This window comes from Pseudorca crassidens, chromosome 21 (genome assembly GCF_039906515.1).
Source record: "Pseudorca crassidens isolate mPseCra1 chromosome 21, mPseCra1.hap1, whole genome shotgun sequence".
NCBI lineage: Eukaryota > Metazoa > Chordata > Mammalia > Artiodactyla > Delphinidae > Pseudorca > Pseudorca crassidens.
This window is the reverse complement of record NC_090316.1, coordinates 11192221-11211757: the sequence shown is the minus strand read 5'-3', so window position 1 is coordinate 11211757 and position 19537 is coordinate 11192221. Positions and strand designations below refer to the sequence as shown.

The following is a 19537-nucleotide window of genomic DNA, read 5'->3' as shown; positions in this document are numbered from 1 at the left end:
TAATACAATTTCAATTTTCTTAAATTTACCAAGGCTTGATTTGTGACCCAAGATATGATCTATCCTGGAGAATGTTCCATGAGCACTTGAGAAGAATGTGTATTCTGTTGTTTTTGGATGGAATGTCCTATAAATATCAATAAAGTCCATCTTGCTTAATGTGTCATTTAAAGCTTGTGTTTCCTTATTTATTTTCATTTTGGATGATCTGTCCATGGGTGAAAGTAGGGTGTTAAAGTACCCTTCTTTTATCGTATTACTGTCGATTTCCCCTTTTATGGCTGTTAGTATTTGCCTTATGTATTGAGGTGCTCCTATGTTGGGTGCATAAATATTTACAATTGTTATATCTTTGTCTTGGATTGATCCCTTGATCATTATGTAGTGTCCTTCTTTGTCTTTTGTAATAGTCTTTGTTTTAAAGTCTATTTTGTCTGATATGAGAATTGCTACTCCAGCTTTCTTTTGATTTCCATTTGCATGGAATATCTTTTTCCATCCCCTCACCTTCAGTCTGTATGTGTCCCTAAGTCTGAAGTGGGTCTCTTGTAGACAGCATATATATGGGTCTTGTTTTTGTATCCATTCACCCAGTCTGTGTCTTTTGGTTGGAGCATTTATTCCATTTACATTTAAGGTAATTATCGATAGGTAGGTTCCTATTACCATTTTCTTAATTGTTTTGGGTTTGTTATTGTAAGTCTTTTTCTTCTCTTGTGCTTCCTGCCTAGAGAAGTTCCTTTAGCATTTGTTGTGAAGCTGGTTTGGTGATGTTGAATTCTCTTAGCTTTTGCTTGTCTGTAAAGGTTTTAATTTCTCCATCAAATCTGAATGAGATCCTTGCTGGGTAATATTGGTTGTAAGTTTTTCTCCTTCATCACTTTAAATATGTCCTGCCACTCCCTTCTGGCTTGCAGAGTTTCTGCTGAAAGATCAGCTATTAACCTTATGGGGATTCCCTTGTGTGTTATTTGTTGTTTTTCCCTTGCTGCTCTTAATATGTTTTCTTTGTAGTTAATATTTGATAGTTTGATTAATATGTGTCTTGGCATGTTTCTCCTTGGATTTATCCTGTATGGGACTCTCTGTGCTTCGTGGACTTGATTGACTATTTCCTTTCCCATATTAGGGAAGTTTTCAGCTATAATCTCTTCAAATATTTTCTCAGTCCATTTCTTTTTCTCTTCTTCTTCTGGGACCCCTATAGTTCGAATGTTGGTGCATTTAATGTTGTCCCAGAGGTCTCTGAGACTGTCCTCAATTCATTTCAGTCTTTTTTCTTTATTCTGCTCTGCGGTAGTTATTTCCACTATTTTATCTTCCAGGTCACTTATCCGTTCTTCTGCCTCAGTTATTCTGCTATTGATCCTTTCTAGAGAATTTTTAATTTCATTTATTGTGGTGTTCATCACTGTTTGTTTGCCCTTTAGTTCTTCTAGGTGCTTGTCAAACGTTTCTTGTATTTTCTCCATTCTATTTCCAAGATTTTGGATCATCTTTACTATCATTATTCTGAATTGTTTTTCAGGTAGACTGCTTATTTCTTCTTCATTTGTTAGGTCTGGTTGGTTTTTATCTTGCTACTTCATCTGTGGTGTGTTTCTCTGTCTTCTCAGTTTTGCTTGACTTACTGTGTTTGGGGTCTCCTTTTCGCAGGCTGCTGATTCGTAGTTCCCGTTGTTTTTAGTGTCTGTCCCCAGTGGCTAAGGTTGGTTCAGTGGGTTGTGTAGGCTTCCTGGTGGAGGGGACTAGTGCCTGTGTTCTGGTGGATGAGGCTGGATCTTGTCTTTCTGGTGGGCAGGTCCATGTCTGCTGGTGTGTTTTGGGGGGTGTCTGTGGCCTTATTATGATTTTAGGCAGACTGTCTGCTAATGGATAGGGTTGTGTTCCTGTCTTGATAGTTGTTTGGCATAGGCTGTCCAGCACTGTAGCTTGCTGGTCATTGAGTGGAGCTGGGTCTTGGCATTGAGATGCAGATCTCTGGGAGATTTTCATTGTTTGATATTACGTGGAGCTGGGAGGTCTCTTGTTGACCAGTGTCCTGAACTTGGCTCTCCCACCTTAGAGGCACAGCTCTGATACCTGACTGGAGCACCAAGAGTCTGTCATCCACACGGCTCAGAATAAAAGGAAGAAAAAAAAGAAAGAAAGAAAGAAGAAGATAAAATAAAATGAAATAAAATAAAGTTATTAAAATAAAAAATATTTATTAAAAAAAATTTTAAGTAATGAAAGAAGAGAGCAATCAAACCAAAAAACAAATCCAGTGATAACAAGTGCTAAAAACTATACTAAAAAAAAAAAACAAAAAAAACGGACAGACAGAACCCTAGGAGAAATGGTAAAAGCAAAGCTATACAGACAAAATCACACACAGATGCATACACATACACACTCACAAAAACAGAAAAAGGGAAAAAAAAAATATATATCGTTGCTCCCAAAGTCCATCTTGTCAATTTGGCATGATTCATCGTCTCTTCAGGTATTCCACAGATGCAGGTACATCAAGTTGATTGTAGAGATTTAATCCTCTGCTCCTGAGGCTGCTGGGAGAGATTTCCCTTTCTCTTCTTTGTTCGCACAGCTCCCGGGGTTCAGCTTTGGATTTTGGACCCGCCTCTGCATGTAGGTTGCCTGAGGGCGTCTGTTCTTCACTCAGACAGGACGGGGTTAAAGGAGCAGCTGATTCGGGGGCTCTGGCTCACTCAGGCCGGGGGGAGGGAGGGGTACAGGATGCGGGGTGAGCCTGTGGCGGCAGAGGCCGGCGTGACATTGCACCAGCCTGGGCCGCGCTGTGTGTTCTCCCAGGGAAGTTGTCCTTGGATCACAGGACCCTGGCAGTGGCAGGCTGCACAGGCTCCCGAGAGGGGAGATGTGGAGAGTGACCTGTGCTTGCACACAGGCTTCTTGGTGGCAGCAGCAGCAGCCTTAGCATCTCATGCCCGTTTCTGGGGTCCGTGCTGATAGCCGCAGCTCACGCCCGTCTCTAGAGCTCCTTTAAGTGGCGCTCTTAATCCCGTCTCCTTGCACACTGTGAAACAAAGAGGCAAGAAAAAGTCTCTTGCCTCTTCGGCAGCTCCAGACTTTTTCCCGGACTCCGTCTTGGCTAGGTGTGGTGCACTAGCCCTTTCAGGCTCTGTTCATGCAGCCAACCCCAGTCCTCTCCCTGGGATCCGACCTCCGAAGCCTGAGCCTCAGCTCCCAGCCCCTGCCCACCCCGGCGGGTGAGCAGACAAGCCTCTCGGGCTGGTGAGTGCCGGTCGGCACCGATCCTCTGTGTGGGAATCTCTCCACTTTGCCCTCCACACCCCTGTTGCTGTTCTCTCCTCCGTGGCTCCGAAACTTCCCGCATCCACCACCCACAGTCTCTGCCCGTGAAGGGGCTTCTAGTGTGTGGAAACCTTTCCTCCTTCACAGCTCCCTCACACTGGTGCAGGTCCCATCCCTATTCTTTGGTCTCTGTTTTTTCTTTTGCCCTGCCCAGGTACGTGGGGGAGTTTCTTGCCTTTTGGGAGGTCGGAGGTCTTCTGCCAGTGTTCAGTAGATGTTCTGTAGGAGTTGTTCCACGTGTAGATGTATTTCTGGTGTATCTGTGGGGAGGAAGGTGATCTCCGAGTCTTACTCTTCCACCATCTTGAAGCTCCTCCTCTGTTCCCCTTTTCTTGATTGCAGGAAATAGGCTTCATTCAGCCTCCATGCCCTTCCCTGAGCTCCAATGGGCAGGTTCAAACAGTTGCTAATTAGGGAAGGGAGGGGATGATGCAGAGACAAGGGAGGAGCAGTCAAGAAACAATAGTGCAGCCTTGGGGCAGGTCCTGGTTCCCCCTCAAGGGATACAGACAAGAACATCTTTGAGCTGTTTTGCAGATACTGAATCCCCCACCAGGTGGGAGAAGTTAACTGTGTGCTGCCCACAAGCACAGAGACCCCAGATGGGTTGGAACCAGAAGGTTGAGGATGCCGACTCCCACTTACCTCACCACCAGCCAGTCAGAAGAACGAAGGAGCTGATCACGCCCTCTTTGAACCATTACTATAAAACTCCTCACTACCCTTTCCAGGTCAGGACACAGTTTTGAGGGCATTAGGCTGCTGTGGCCCCCTTTGCCTGGCAAAGCAACAAAGCTATTCTTTTCTACTTCACCCAGACTCTGCCTCAGAGATTTAATTCGGTGTCAGGGTACAGAGGCTAGATTCAGCTTCGCCATCTTGTTCAGTTAAACAGAAGTTCCAAGTATTAAATTTCTTAGTATCAATTAATACAACACCCTAGGCCGAAACACATCACACAGATGAATATTTGTTCTGAAGGAGAAGATATTCCTTCAGTTTAAGGAAATGCCTGGCCATGTCATAACTTGTTTTCCATTGTTATGTTAATGTTTTTCCTTATTATATGTAATTGGAGAAATGGTAAGGCCTCCCCAGTGTGGAGAAAGAGAACCGCCGTGCCTGTGTCAGTATGTGTTTGTGTGAGCGAGTGTGCGTGAGGGTAAGAGAGGGAGAGAAGGAGGAATGGTATGGTTGGATATTAAAGGGTACACATGGCCACATTTCTAGACCACAGGATATCTACAATTGGATGAGAAATGCTCCTCAGAGAACTACAGCTGCTTCACAGGAATGCCACTTGCTGCTAGACGCACCTGGAGCACACCATTTCCTGACAAATCATTTCACAGAAGCCTATTCCCTAGGTGGGCTATTAAGAGTAGATTACTAGAACTTAAAAAAAAAAAAGAGGGAAAGATCATATGATATATTTTAGGGTCTTACACAGTCTCTCAGCCTCATAAAGATAAAATGTAAAAATTTTTTTAAATTTAAAACGTTTGATCTCTCCGACTCAGGAAATGTAGTGCCATGTATAGGTAGTTTGCCTCATTCACATGGAGTGGGCTGGGCTGGCAATAAGAAATTCATTATTATGAGATACTTTGAGATGTCTTTAATCTGTTAAAAAAAAGTACACACACATGTATACTGTTGTTTTGCTGTACTTCTTTTCAGCAGCCAAGTCATCCCCAAGAGGGTTGGCTCACTGGTTTATTTCTATGTACGTGGATGAAATTTATCTATGTATAAGAGAATATAGTCGCTGACCTTTACATGGTATAAGGAAACACTGTGAATCTTAGTTCCTAATCACTCACCCTTCAGCTAGTCTTCAGCCCGCAAGGCATTGGTAAAACACCAGCCATAAGGAAAGGAAATTTTAAGAAGTCAGGTAAGGGAATGACAGTAACTAAAGATACCAGGTGCGTATTGGCAAAGTTAAGGGATTTCACACACAGCTGTTCATGGTGGCAGAATTAAATGCTCTTACAGCTTCAGAGCCTTGTCTTTGCTGAATTTCCTTCCATTTTTTTGCCTCCTGAGATTCAATTCATAGCCTGTCAGCATAACATTGTTTTTCAGTTATCATGAGAAATGGTAAAGCTCTTTTGAGGGAATCAGTATTAAAGAAGATGGTCTTGACTCAGACATAGAATGAAGGCAAGTAAATCCCACACATCTTCCCGGGGCTCAGGACTGAAGTAGGTGCAGACATGATGTCCACTCTGGAGAGTCACAATCCTCATGACAGGGACGCGAAGTGAGGGAGTGAAACAGTGGCAAAACAGCCACGTTAATCAGACACGTATTGTTTGGTTTACTAGCGTTACCTTTAACCCACACAATAATCTTTGCAAGTAAATATTCCACCCATTGTGCACATGACTAACCTGAGGCTTTGAGAGGTTACTTTACCTTCTCAGGGTCACCCAGTTTGTGAATAATGGCAGAGTCGGGATTTGGTCAGTGGTTAATTGATTCTAAATTTCCCCCTAACTTCACCAAGCCTCTCAGAGGTCAAGCTTGAGAGAGGGGAGCTGTTTTCATCTCAAGTCATTTGGCAAGAGCTTTCCTCCTAATACCTAGTGTGTGCTGACCTAGTGTAGGAAAGTGTGCTGAGTATTATGGGCTCACCGTGCCAGCACATAGTCATGGAAGAGAAAGAAACAGACACAGCCCAAGGAAATTGTAATATGTATACAGTAGACACACACACACGCACAAGAAAAAAAAAGTCAGTGGACGAACAGGAAAGAAATTAACTCTGCTTTGGATGATTAAGAACACTCATGAGAAAGGTTTAAATTTAGTTATACCTTGAAGGTAAGCCACACACGGGAAGAGGAACATTATGGCTGAAACAGGTGAAGATGAACGCTGAGCGAAAGTGTAGGGCAAAGTCTGGGAGTTCATGACTCAGCTGGATGAAAGAGTACATAAGGATGAAAGGATACTAATTCCAAAATTAGGAAATTTATAGTTGATTCTGCATACAAAGGGGGCATTTGAATTTTTCTTAAAAAATATGGTATGATTGTTTTACAGATTATGAAGATAATCTGGCCCCAGGTTGCAGAAGGTAGAATTTACTAAAAGTCTTTAGGCTCTGGGGGGAGTACGTAGAGTGTGATAGAAATAAGAATATCTGGAAAAAATATTTCTGTCTGAAAGCACAGATTTGAAAAGAGTAGCTGAGGGTGCAGCCCAGGAGCTTGACCCTAAGTGCTAATAAATAATGACCCCAGGTGACACCAATTCAGTTAGCGTCTCCATTCCTTGCTCTGAAAAGGTGATCAGTGTTACAAGAGGAATGGATTGGATGTACCTGCTCCAGAGAGTGAAGAATAAACATTGCCCCCACTAAGCAAGCTGTGGATAAGCCTTAAGGGCAGTGAACTTCCTGACAAGAGTCTGGAGAACAGTGAAGTGGAGCCTTAGCTCTTAACTGCTAAGGTAAGCTTTGGGCTGACATCCTCTTATAAAAGGTGAGAATCTGGAAAAGACACATCCATACTCTTAAGCGCTCTCTCTCTTGCTTCACAGAGACCTCCTAAACACACTCGGCACAAAGACCACCATTCTCTCTGAAAAGTAGCTTCCTGTGGCCACAGTCAAACACCAGATAAACTGCGTATTTGCCTCTAAATCCTATGACTATGATCATTTAGGTCTGAAACTATTTAAAGCAGACAAACCCACGTGCTGCATCATTATTCTTATTTTTTTCGATAAAGCTCCCAGGGATGCAGGTGGCTATACCAAGAAGCTAATGAGTATTAAGTCTCACTGCTCCTGATTTGCAGGATCCTTGTAAGGCTCTAGAAAGAGCCTGAAAACGTGTAAAGCCTGTGGAATTTGCTGGCCTTTTTTATTCTGAATTGTAATTTGTTGCGACTTTTTTTTCTTGTCTAAGTAAACGTTCACACTTACACCTAATTTTTTATACTATTTTATAAAGAGGGCCTCCCCAAATATTATAAGCTGCCCCTCCATGGTTTCTTTACCTTGGGCCATATAACTTCCTGATGTACTCTCTAAGCTATATTGGTTGAAAATATAAGCCTAGCTAACGAAATGAATTCACTCACTAAATACAATTACAGTTTTTCTCCGCTATTGGAAGGCAGAATGTTCCTATGAAACCTCTCCTAAGCTGAAATGGTGCAAAGTAAAGAAGCAATTACCTTAGGACACGTCTTGCTAATGACACACAAAATAAATCAAGATAAAGCACAGATGCCCACAGACACCTTTCAAAGCTACGGCGGCTGGATGCTGGGATGCTGAGTGTAGTTCCCTGGGAAGGAGCTTGATGAGGCCACCCTCCCTGCCTGGGGTGCCCGCTGCCTCTGTATAACAGTTTGCCACAAAACAAATGCTGAATGCTATTTTCAATTTTCACCTTTTTTCATAAAAGCGCAAATCCTCTTCTGATTTCTTTCAGTTAGAGAAAACAGGTACTGATGCTGGTCTTTGGTGAAAGCAAAGTGGTAAAAAGTGAACTTTCGAAAAGAGAAGGAAACCTATATTGATTTCCAGTCACTTGAATATCAGGGATCATATACCCATCATTAAATTGGTTTTGTAATATTTATTTTGCAGCCACTTGTGTCAGCAGTTGACATAAAAAGCCAGTTGTCTGTTAAGGCCAATCCCTCCTGACAAAAATCTGTATAATCTGCATAGAAGAGAAGGTAACATCTTTTTCTTCTCTGTGGTAAGTGACGTACACCCATGTTTTTTTTCTTTGAGTTTTTTTTTTTTTTACATCTTTATTGGTGTATAATTGCTTTACAATGGTGTGTTAGTTTCTGCTGTATAACAAAGTGAATCAGCTACATGCATACATATATTCCTATATCCCCACCCTGGCTTGAGCCTCCCTCCCACCCTCCCCATCCCACCCCTCTAGGTGGTCACAAAGCACCGAGCTGATCTCCCTGTGCTATGCAGCTGCTTCCCACTAGCTATCTATTTTACATCTGGTAGTGTATATGTCATGCCACTCTCTCACTTCGTCTCAGCTTCCCCTTCCCCATGCCGTGCCCTCAAGCCTGTTCTCTACGTCTGTGTCGACATACATCCATTTTATTCAAGAGCGATTTCTAGTTATTGAGGAACAGATTAAAGAATGGAGGTGCAAAACACATCTCCATTTTTTTAATTGCTAAATATTGAATGGTTATCTGATATAGCTCGTCTAATATTATGATAAAGGTTTTGTATGAACAGTAATAATTCATAACTAGAGTTTATATTGAGCTGCAGCAGTTTACCTGGCAACAATTGATGTCAACAGAGACGAAGAAAGTGGAAAGGTCAGTAACAGCTATAGCCTAGTTTCTTCCAGCGGATTTCTACGTAGGGTGATAAATAGTGCCATTACTTGGGGGTCAACAGCAATATAACTGTACATCAAGCTTGTTTCCCTCTTGTGCAGAATATCAGCCTTAGAATGAACAACGCAAGGATCAGTAAGAGAACTGGCAAATGTTTTATATGGAATACTTAACGAGCTATGGCAGCCAATTAGGAGGAATAAGGTTGGCTTATTAAAAAATTGATAAATTCTTATTTAAAAACAAAATTGATAAGTTCTACAATGGATTCTAGCAAACCAGATGATGTTTGTGGAGTTTTTTAAGGTAAATAAATTGGCGAGGATGTGTGTCCATCAACCATGAAGAGTGGTATTTAGACAGGTGTAAGAGCAGGAAATCAACTCCATATTTTTTTTTTAAGTTTGTTGAGTTTTCTTCCAATCATGTAAATAAACAAATACTGTCAGCACCTAGTCAGAAGGTGGCTTTAGCTTTATGAAGTTCGGGGCAGTCGGCCTGCTTTGTGAAGCTTGGGAAAACCATCTCCTCTGTGTCACTAGGATCTGTACTTTTACATCACTCCCATCCCAGATCTGTTGTCCAACCAAAGTCTTGGATTTTACTGCATATTGTGATTACACCTGAGGTTTTATGTTTTTGAGATTTACAATAAAATTTAAGTAGAATAAAAATCCTAGAGGCGTTCTTAGTATTTTGCAGTGTTAATATATATATATATTTTTTTCTTTTTTTTTCTGGTATGCGGGCCTCTCACTGTTGTGGCCTCTCCCGTTGCGGAGCACAGGCTCCGGACGCGCAGGCTCAGCGGCCATGGCTAACGGGCCCACCCGCTCCGCGGCATGTGGGATCCTCCCTGACCGGGGCATGAACCCGCGTCCCCTGCATCGGCAGGCGGACTCTCAACCACTGCGCCACCAGGGAAGCCCAATATATATTGTTTTATTTTATTACCTGCTAGTTCTTAAACTTAACTCTGTCTAGAACAAAAGTCTCCTGTTGACTGATGTGTTCTGAGGACAGAACTGATGTTAGAGCATCAGCAATCTGTTGATAATGAGTTGGAAGGGAGACCTTGTTTTCAAGGGCCAGAATACCAAATGAGATTTACTGCATTTTTCCTGATTATAAAAGCACTGTGTTCCTCTTAAAAACATGTGGTTTTTTTACTGTAATTGTCCATATTCCTACTTCACAGTTAACTTCAGATTCTGATTCAGTAGGTATGGGATGGGACCGGGACGTCTGTGATTTTAATAAATTCTCCAGGTGATCCTGATCTATACCAATTTTGAGAACCAATTATGAATACACATGCTGTCTTGTTTTTGTTATATCATTGTTAACAAAGTTGTTACATTGTTAACAAAATATTTTATGAGTGTGTATTTATTTCATTAATACCTCTTTGAAAGTATGATTTTCGATGGTCTCATGGTTTCCCATCATAGAAATGGACCGTAGGGAATTCCCTGGCGGTCCAGTGGTTAGAACTCCATGCTTCCACTGAAGGGGGCATGGGTTCAATCCCTGGTTAGGTCACTAAGATCCCGCTTGCCAGGTGGCCGCAGCCAAAAGAAATGGGCCATAAAGTTTAAATTTTTTTTAATTTTTAATTTATATATTTATTCTAATTTAACTCTTACAAATTATGTAGAAGGAAACATTTCTATATTATAAACATTTCAAACCTTCTGATAAATTTCTTCAGATAGATTTTTAGAAGTAATATTAGTAGACCAAAAGATGTGCATTCTTTAAGTGTTTAAAATTTATTTTATTTATTTTTGGCTGCTTTGGGTCTTCATTGCGGTGTGTGGGCTTTCTCTAGTTGCAGCGAGCAGAGGCTACTCTTCGTTGTGGTGTGCGGGTTTCTCATTGCAGTGGCTTCTCTTGTCGCGGATCACGGTCTCTAGGCATGTGGGCTCAGTAGTTGTGGCTCACGGGCTCTAGAGCACTGGCTCAGTAGTTGTGGCGCACGGGCTTAGTTGCTCTGCGGCATGTGGGATCTTTCCGGACCAGGGCTGAAACCCGTGTCCCCTGCATTGGCAGGCGGATTCTTAACCACTGTGCCACCACGGAAGCCCTAAGGCTTAAAAGAATGTTGCTATTTTCCAAAAAAGTTACAATAATTTATACTGGTAGCTATAATATTGCTCTTGTGACCTTACTCCACCAGTTTTAAATGTTATAATTATTTTTATCACTGCTAATTTGACAGCTGAAAACCATTATCTCCTTGTATTCTTAATTTGCATGTGTTTGAGTATAGAGAAGTTAAACTTTTTTTTTTCTATGTTTATGGGCTCTTGGTCGTCTTTCTTTAGTGGATTGTCTATTCATATCCTTTTTCAAGGCAGAGTTAAAGGTCCTTGGTTAACCACAGAACAGGGAAAGAGTTTGAAATTCCCCCAGGACATCTGAATCTTCTCCTTCCTCTAACCTCTCAAGTCTTAACTAATGAGCGCTGATGGATTCCAGGCAGCCATACCAACGTTACAACTTAACGGGTGGTCTCTAATCCAGACTATTTGTTATCAGGGTGAAAGAAGACCTGGGAGGGGGGCGGGGATCTCCTCCCACTGTCAATACCCTTCCCTTGACCTCAAGTTGCCATAGGCAGGAGGGAAGTCAGGGCCGCCTGGCTCTGTGCAGGGCTCCGTTCAGTCTCCTGGGACACTCCCCGCCCCCGCCGCCACCAGAAGAGGAACCCCTTCAGTCCCTCTGACCCTGTCTGCTACCATCACCCACTGCTACCAAGAAACTCAGCACTCACAGCTTTTCGCTCACGCTCTGGACTCTGGTCCCGCAACATCCCCAAATCTGAACGCATCTTCCACCCTCTCTCAATGCCTGCCACCTTTCCACGGTGCCCTCTGAAACTCAGGATCCCTCATCAGCTACATCTCCTTTATTTTCAGACCCTTCTCTGAATGCCTCGGTTCCATATTGTTCTTTTTGGCTCAGGGAGGAGAGTGCTGTTTGTCTCCGGCAGCTCTCTCTGCTGGCAGCTGGTCTGTCTCCCACCCATTTTCTCACCCTGGGCTAGGATGTGTACTTGTGTCCTCCTTGCCCTTCAAGATCTTCTCGGGCCATAGTCCTCCAGATGCTGTAAAGGCTTTTAGCTTTGAAGCTAATGCGAACTCTGCTGGTCTCCATGCCTCCTAGTTGAGGTCACCTCTACACCCCAGTTTTCTCACTCTCATTCCCTGACTCTTTCAGCTCATGGCTCATGCTGTCAACCACTAGTCACAGGACGATTTTGGGTGATTTTTAATAGCCTCAATTCTGACCCTTCAAAATCTTTATTGTCTCAGACCCTGACCTTCCTCTCTTCTAGTGACCTTGCACTTCACCCAACCTCAGCCACTTTCTCAGATAGTTATACCTTATATCTTGACTTTACCAATCACCACACTCCCTCCATCTCCTCAGTTTCAAGCATCCCACCTTCTGATTTCCACATTCTGTCTTTTGAGCTCACTTCATCTAAGCACCCTGACTCTTACAATTCTTTGACCCTACTGGGATCTTCAGTCCATTGAACGTATTAAATTTTCACAGCAACCCATTCCTTTAATGTCATTGGTTCCTTCCTTACCCAGCTTAAATTCCATGTTCCATGCATGTGTCCTTAACTCCCTTCTTGTTTCTACTCACTTGTTTCTACTCCCCGGCAAAATCCCAAACCTGGCTAAGTGCAGCCATCAGGCTAATCATTTGCAGCATCCGCCCAGCTGATGAGCCTCGGAGGAAACACGTCCATGCCGAGCTGTCTCACTTTGAACTTGTCCATGTGTTCAGCTCAGTAGTTGTATTATATTTCTGGTCCATGGATTCTCCCCTTTCCTGGGACCATTGGTATCTTCTCTTTCTACAAGCATTTAAAACATTCTCAATCTTTGCTCATGACTTTGATTTTTATTTTTCTGAGGAAATAGAAACAATGAGAAAATAACATCTACTTCATTTCACTTACCTTAATCTGTGCCTGCCTACTCTGCCTTCACTCTTGTTACTATACATGGACGATTGCATTAATGAATTCTTCATCCCTCCCTCTAGACATCTTATTTGATGGTTCCTGTCACTAAGAAGTGAAATGTATTTCCTCACCTTTTGACTCTGGGTTTGACATTGTGACTTGCTTTGGCTGATTGAATGAAGAAAAAGTGACAGTGCCAGTTCCAAGCTTAGGTTGCAAGTGGCCTTAAATTTTTCCACTGGTGTTTGTATGCCTCAGCCATTACCGTGGGCCCAGGCTCCAGAATAGGAAACGTCAATTAGACCTGAGCCCAATCCGTGAAGACAAAGCTGATTCACCAAACTCCAGCATAGAAATATTTTTGAATACTTAACTTATGTACATCTAATACCACTAAATTGTATTCATCACTGAGTACATATTTACTTTTTTAATTAATTTTATTTTGAGATCATCATAGATTCACATACAGTTATGAGAAATAGTACAGAGAGTTTCTATGTACCCTTTACCCAGTTCTTCCCAGTTGAAATATTTGGCAAAACTAAATTATAGTATCACAGTTAGGATATTGGCATTGATCCAGTCAACGTACAGAACATTTCCATCATCACAGGGAGCCCTCACACTGCCCTCAGTAGTGCATTCTTTTTCATTGCTGAGTAGTCTTCCATGGTCTGGCTGTACCACAGTTTGTTTGACCAGTTGCCTACTGAAGGACATGTGAGTTGTTTCCAGTTTACAGCTGTTATGAACAAAGCTGCTGTAAACATTTGTGTACAGGATTTGGTGTGAACATAACTTTTCATTTCTCTGGGATAAATGCATAGGAGTGCAATTGCTGAGTGGTATGGGAATTCCATATTTAGTTTTTTGAAGAAACTTCCAAACTGCTTTCCTGAGTGGCTGCACCATTTTTTTAAATTTTTTTTTTTAATGAAGTATAGTTGATTTACAAAGTTGTGTTAGTTTGAGGTGTACAGCAAAGTGATTCAGCCATAAACACACACACACACACGTTTTTTAGATTCTTTTCTGTTATAGACTATTATAAAACATTGAGTATAGTTCCCTGTGCTATACAGTAGGTCCTTGTTGGCTATCTATTTTATACATAGTAGTGTCTTTATGTCAATCCCAAACTCCTAATTTATCTCCCTCTCCTCCCCACAACATAACCATAAATTTGTCCTCTATGTCTGAGGGTCTATCTCTGTTCTGTATACAAGTTCACCGGCATCTTTTTTTTTTTTTTTTAGATTCCACATATAAGCAATATTGTACGATATTTGTCTTTCTCTGTCTGCCTTACTTCTGAGTGGCTGCACCATTTTACATTCCCACCAGCAATGTATGAATGATCCAGTTTCTCTGCATCCTTGCCGGCATTTGGTGTTATCATTTCTTAATTTTAGCTTTTCTGATGAGTGATATCTCATCGTGGTTTAATTTGTATTTCCCTAATGACTTATGATACTGAAGTTCATGACTGACTTTGATGAGAGATTTTATATTGAAAGCATATCTGTAACTCTCAAATAATGGCTTTTAGGAAATTTACCACTTCTCCTCATCAATCCCCAGTGGCTTCCAAAGCAGAAGTTATTAACTCTACCATGGATTATGTTGGCTAAGTAGTAAAAGATTATCAAAAATCATATGTTTCACCAGCGCTAAGATCCTTAAAAGAATAATATAACTGTTATGAAAAAATCACCTCTTCATTTGTAGGAAACCAGTTAAGGAAGGGATGAACAGATTCAGGTCATATGACATGGGCCATTCAATGGTAGGATCCTTCAGGATGACAGAGATGTCATAGTTTTTTTTTCCTTGATAGCCAATGAGATAATAAATTCTAAAGTCAGGAGAGCAGAATATTAACTGTTCTAAAATCTCACCTCTTGGACACAAATAATATCAGATTTATTGAGAAAATGACACCTATAGATCTTTGTCTTTCATCTCTCAACCAGTCATCATCTGAGAGAGATAATAAATGCTCTAGGGAGTCTCCTAAATTTTAGAAAATAGAGCTCTTGGGCTTGCTCTGCATCTTAGGTCTTTGAAACCAGCTATTCCCAGCAGAGTACATTGCTCCATCTCTATCTCTGTTCATCTGACCCAAAGTGGGTTTAATACTGGAAATGGGGAAGATTATAGGGTTGTGGTCTGGGTTTGGGTCTTCCAGGTAAGTCAGCCAAAAAAAGTTTTATTCTTAGGGATTATGAGCACACCAAAACTCATGTAGGCACTGGAGGGATCAGTGGTGGGAAGCAACATCCCTTGGGTAAATCATATGTACTGATGTGAAAAGAGAAGGCTCAGCCTCCAGCTCTCTTGATTTTCTGTGTAAGCTGTGTGACTAACTCAGCCTAACCAGTGAAACACCTCTAAGGGAGCCTTGAGAAACAGTTCAGAGGAAATCACAGGTTCAGATTCTCATTTATGCCACCTCACCTTCAGCCATCCTCCTGGCCAGTCATTATAAAAACAAATTTAAAAATAAGAATAAATCTTAAAGGAGAAAGACTTACTTTTTTACTCTTTAAGAATAATGACTGTATGGTAAATGGTCCAGTGGAAATTAAAACTGAAATACTGAGAGTATAAAAAGAATCAAGTCAAAGTTAAAAATAAAAAAATTCAAATTCCAATAAAATTAAAAAGTTAAAAATAATAAGATAAAATAGATGAGATGTAAAATAAAAGATAAAGAGCAAGAAGCCAATGAGATAAAAGAAACACATGAAAGTCAAGAAAATAAAAAAATTAAGATAAGAGGCTAAAGTCCAAGAGATAAAAAGTTAAATATGTAAAAGAAAAATGGATTAAGGATGGAGAATAGAATGAGGAACTTAAAATGTAAAGTTGAAAAATGTGAAACTGAAAAAGAAGCATTAGGAGGAAAATGTTTTTAAAGGAAAATGGAAAAGAGGGCTTGAATATTAGAGAAACAGGCAATTTTAAAAGCTTGAGAAAATCCTCTATCAGTTGACCAGGAGCAAGAATTTGCTGTAACTTATTTCTTAGGGGTATTGTAGCTTTCCTCTTCGTCCAGTGAAATTTGTCCTTTGAAGTAGTAGTTCTGCTCAGGAACTCTACATAGAGAGAACTTTTCAGTCAAGTAGCTTTCATGGTAGGGCCTGGGTCTCATTTGTGTAAATTAGGATCGAGCCCCAGGTTGATACCAGCAGCATCCAGTTTGGCCTTTGAAAAATTCTAGGGGAAAAAAAAATGTGACACATAGAATCAATACTCATCACATACATTTGCCCTTTGTGTAGATTTGGAAAGCACCCCCCCCATTTATTATTTCCTTTTGACATTTATACCAACTTCATGAGGTGAGCAGAGATCATCTGCACCTTCAGGAAGAAACAGGTTCCTAGAGATTGGAGATTCACAGAGCTGACAAGCGTGGAGTAGAGAGCATTACACTCTGAGGAAAGAGCACTGTTCTTCTGAAACCAAGAGGTAAAACCACATGTTTACACACTCCTAAAACAGTAGGCAGAACCAAGGGTGGATAAGGGAAAAGCTTTCAGAATTTTGCAAAGAAGCCCATTTGCTTGACCTGTGCTGAAGGACCTCTGTGAATTGCCTTAGTAAGAAGGAAGTCTCTATAAGGGCCTCGATGCCATTTCGATATAATCCCTTTCCTGTTTTCTGCCTGTCCTGCCATATGCAGTCTATCCCACAGCCATTTGTGTGGCCACCTAGTGACCTTGCCATGGCAGGAAAGAAATGAGAAATTTTGAGGACGGCTGCACTCCCTGGATTTTCATGGCCTTGGCATAAAAATATTTAGTGCAGGTGCTGTCTGAGCAGTGAACTGGTGAGGAAGGGTTGCAGAGAACTGTGAGCCTCAAAAGTCACCTTTCTGCCTACAAGGGGCTGCCCCCAGCCTCGGGCCTTAGGAGTCTGTAAATACCAAGACCAGTAGAAGGGGAACTATTGTTTCCTGTCATCATTAGAGAATTTCCACCTTTGGGTGGGGGGATGGGGAGTGGGGGGAGTGCTTTTCCAGATCTCAGTATAAAAAAAGAGTGGTGTTTTTGTTTTGGATTTTTGCTTTCTGCTGACCCTTGAAGGAGAGCACTTTATAATCAAGGATTAACATGAATGTGGATGCCTCTTTGAGTTTAAAAGAAGCATCCTTGTGTGTTGATAAAGCAGGATATTTGACGTTGGAACATCTCTGAAAGGAGTGGGCAAGGACAACCCTTTCCTCTCTGCTCTCTTCTTCCTGCAATTCTGAATGTCCTTAATATGCTTCCTTGATTTTCTTTGCTCTTGAGCTGTTGAAAGATAAAAGCAACTAGGCATGAAAGGGAAAATTTAACAAAGGCAACAAAATAAAGAGAGCAAGACATAGGTAATAGAGGAAGAGTCACAAGACATTTTTATAGAGAGAGCCAAAGCTTTCTAAGAATAATAAGTAAACCGTGAATGTCATAGAAAAATCTGAAAAATTTCTCCTTTAGCTCCTGTGTTATGGAGTCATGTTTCTTCTCTGCTCTGATTTTCATGCCCTTTTCCCTCTCTTCCTTCATTTTCTAAAATTTTCTTGTCTTTTTATTTTTTATTTATTTTTATCTTTTATTGAAGTATAGTTGATTTACAATATTGTGTTAGTTTCAGGTATACAGCAAAGTGATTTAGTTTAAAATAATATATATATTTTATTTTTTTCCATTATAGTTTATTACAAGATATTGAACACAGTTCCCTGTGCTATACAGTAAATCCTCATTTTTTATCTATTTTATATATAGTAGTATGTATCTCTTAATCCTATACTCCCAATTTTCCCTTCACCTCCTTGCCCTTTGGTAACTATAAGTTTGTTTTCTATGTCTGTCAGTCTGTTTCTGTCTTGTAAATAAGTTCATTTGTGCTATTTTTAGATTCCACATATAAGTGATATCATATGATATTTGTCTTTCTCTGTCTGACTTAACTTCACTTAGTATGGTAATGTCTAGGTCCATCCATTTTCCTGACTTCTGAAAAAGCTGAACTCAAAGGCTTCATTCTAGCATCTTCACCTCCAGGTAGAAACAGCATGATGACTATCCATTCATTTGTTCGTCTCTTGTTTGACAAATATTATTGAGTTCCTTTTATGTGCCAGGCACTGTACTAGGCACTGAGAGTGCTAATTACAATAAAGGCTTAAACTGAATATCTGCTATGTGCAAAAATATATACAAGTATTATAGAAAAATAGCCTGGACCTTCTTAAAGAAATGCTGACCCAAACTTGCTTCACTAAGACATTAATTTCCAGGGCAATCAGTTGGCTGCAAAGGTGCTTCAAGTACCATCCCCCTTCCCTGGACTCATGTTTTTCATTTGCAGGAAGGAAAAGTGGCTGATACTTCTTGTTTATCACTTTGTGCCAATTTCTTATTCACCCAAATATCGGCTCTATTGGCAGAAAAGTTATGCCTGGCATCTGTTCTGTATCTAATGTCAAAATATTAATGATGCCTTCATTTAAAGCAGAAGACAATGCATAGAAAGGGGTAACCATGTGAAGCAGCTCAAGATTTACATACAGCTAAGATCGGTAAACAAAAATAATTTCTTAAAATCTTCTTCAGTGTCTTTAATGAAACCCATCCTGCTATTGGACCCCATTATAAAGGCTTGGAATGAAGATTAGAAGTCATTACATTGTGAGATATTTTGACAGCAGAAAATGTGTCGTGGCTGTTAGAGCCTGGAATAAGCAGCAAGTGCTAATAAGAAACCCAAAGGAAACCCGTGGAACCACCACGTCTCAGAAGACGTCAGCAAAGAACACCGAGGGATGCAGAGACCCAGCAAGGTGACGGATGCCTCCAGAGATGTAGGGAGGACCACGTGTGCGAGAGAAGACCAAAGGCCATTCTCCCCATGGTTTCCCCTGCACTTGGTCTCCATAATGGGAAGGGATGTGGAGTTGGTAGAGAATTTACGTGCTGAGTTGCCTAATGGGAGCCTTAGTTACTATGACTTAACAAGATTATTTTTCTCAAGAGTAAGATGCCATCATGTAAAATATAGAGGAAGTTACAATGTTTTGTACATGAGGGTCATTGTGTTTCAAAGACTCTGGTCTCCATACATTGACCTTCCTGGCCCTAACTGGGATTCTTTTGAGGAAGGAGAGTTACAAATGTAGATTTGGTGCCAGTTGAGCTGTTACCAGAATGCCAGAGAAGAAAACAGACCAATGAGTTATGTCTACTTCAGAATGAACTTAACCTTACCCTTCAAAAGGCATTCTAATCATGTCTTCTTGGTGAGAATCTGGGCTCACACTGTGAACACATGGCAGGAAAGCCAATGTTAGAGGGAATAATTTTTTTCCTTTATAACTCAAATAAAAGACTGTTTGATCAAATTCTCTCATATGTGAAATATACTTTTGTCTTCTACTCCTAATCTCAGCACTCCAAAAATAAAAGTCAAAATTAATAAAGAAAATAAGTTTGTTCTAATAAGTGTATCACCTTTATACCCTGTATTGAAGCAAAGGCAACTGATGTATCACCTAAGAATTAAAGGAGGAAAGAAAAAGGTTCATAATAGTGTTTCTCACCAACTTAGAAAAAAAAAATGTAATGGCATTGGAAATACATTCTGGCCTAATCAGGAAACTTTCGTAGTTCTTTCATGTTCTTCAGTCAAGTGTTCGTTACAAGGACAGTATCTGGAGGTTTAATTAGGGGAGGAGCTCCGCATGGGACATTTGTGTCTTAGTTGGATGCAAAATCTCATCTGATTTCCAACATTGTTTGATAATAAATATTTAATAGGAAGACATGCAGAGATGGAAAGTGCTCAGCTCAGAGGAAGATGTAGCACACCAGGCCAGTGGTTA

General features: G+C 40.9%; 1 long non-coding RNA gene across 1 annotated transcript in view; it reads left to right on the top strand.

The window, feature by feature from the left end:
- LOC137215915 (uncharacterized) overlaps positions 1-19537 on the top strand; it is a 144954-nt gene that overhangs the window by 56463 nt on the left and 68954 nt on the right. The window contains exons 3-4 of the long non-coding RNA XR_010939485.1: positions 6629-6792; positions 7942-8056. This is a non-coding gene — a long non-coding RNA (uncharacterized lncRNA). The remainder of the gene's footprint in view (positions 1-6628; positions 6793-7941; positions 8057-19537) is intronic.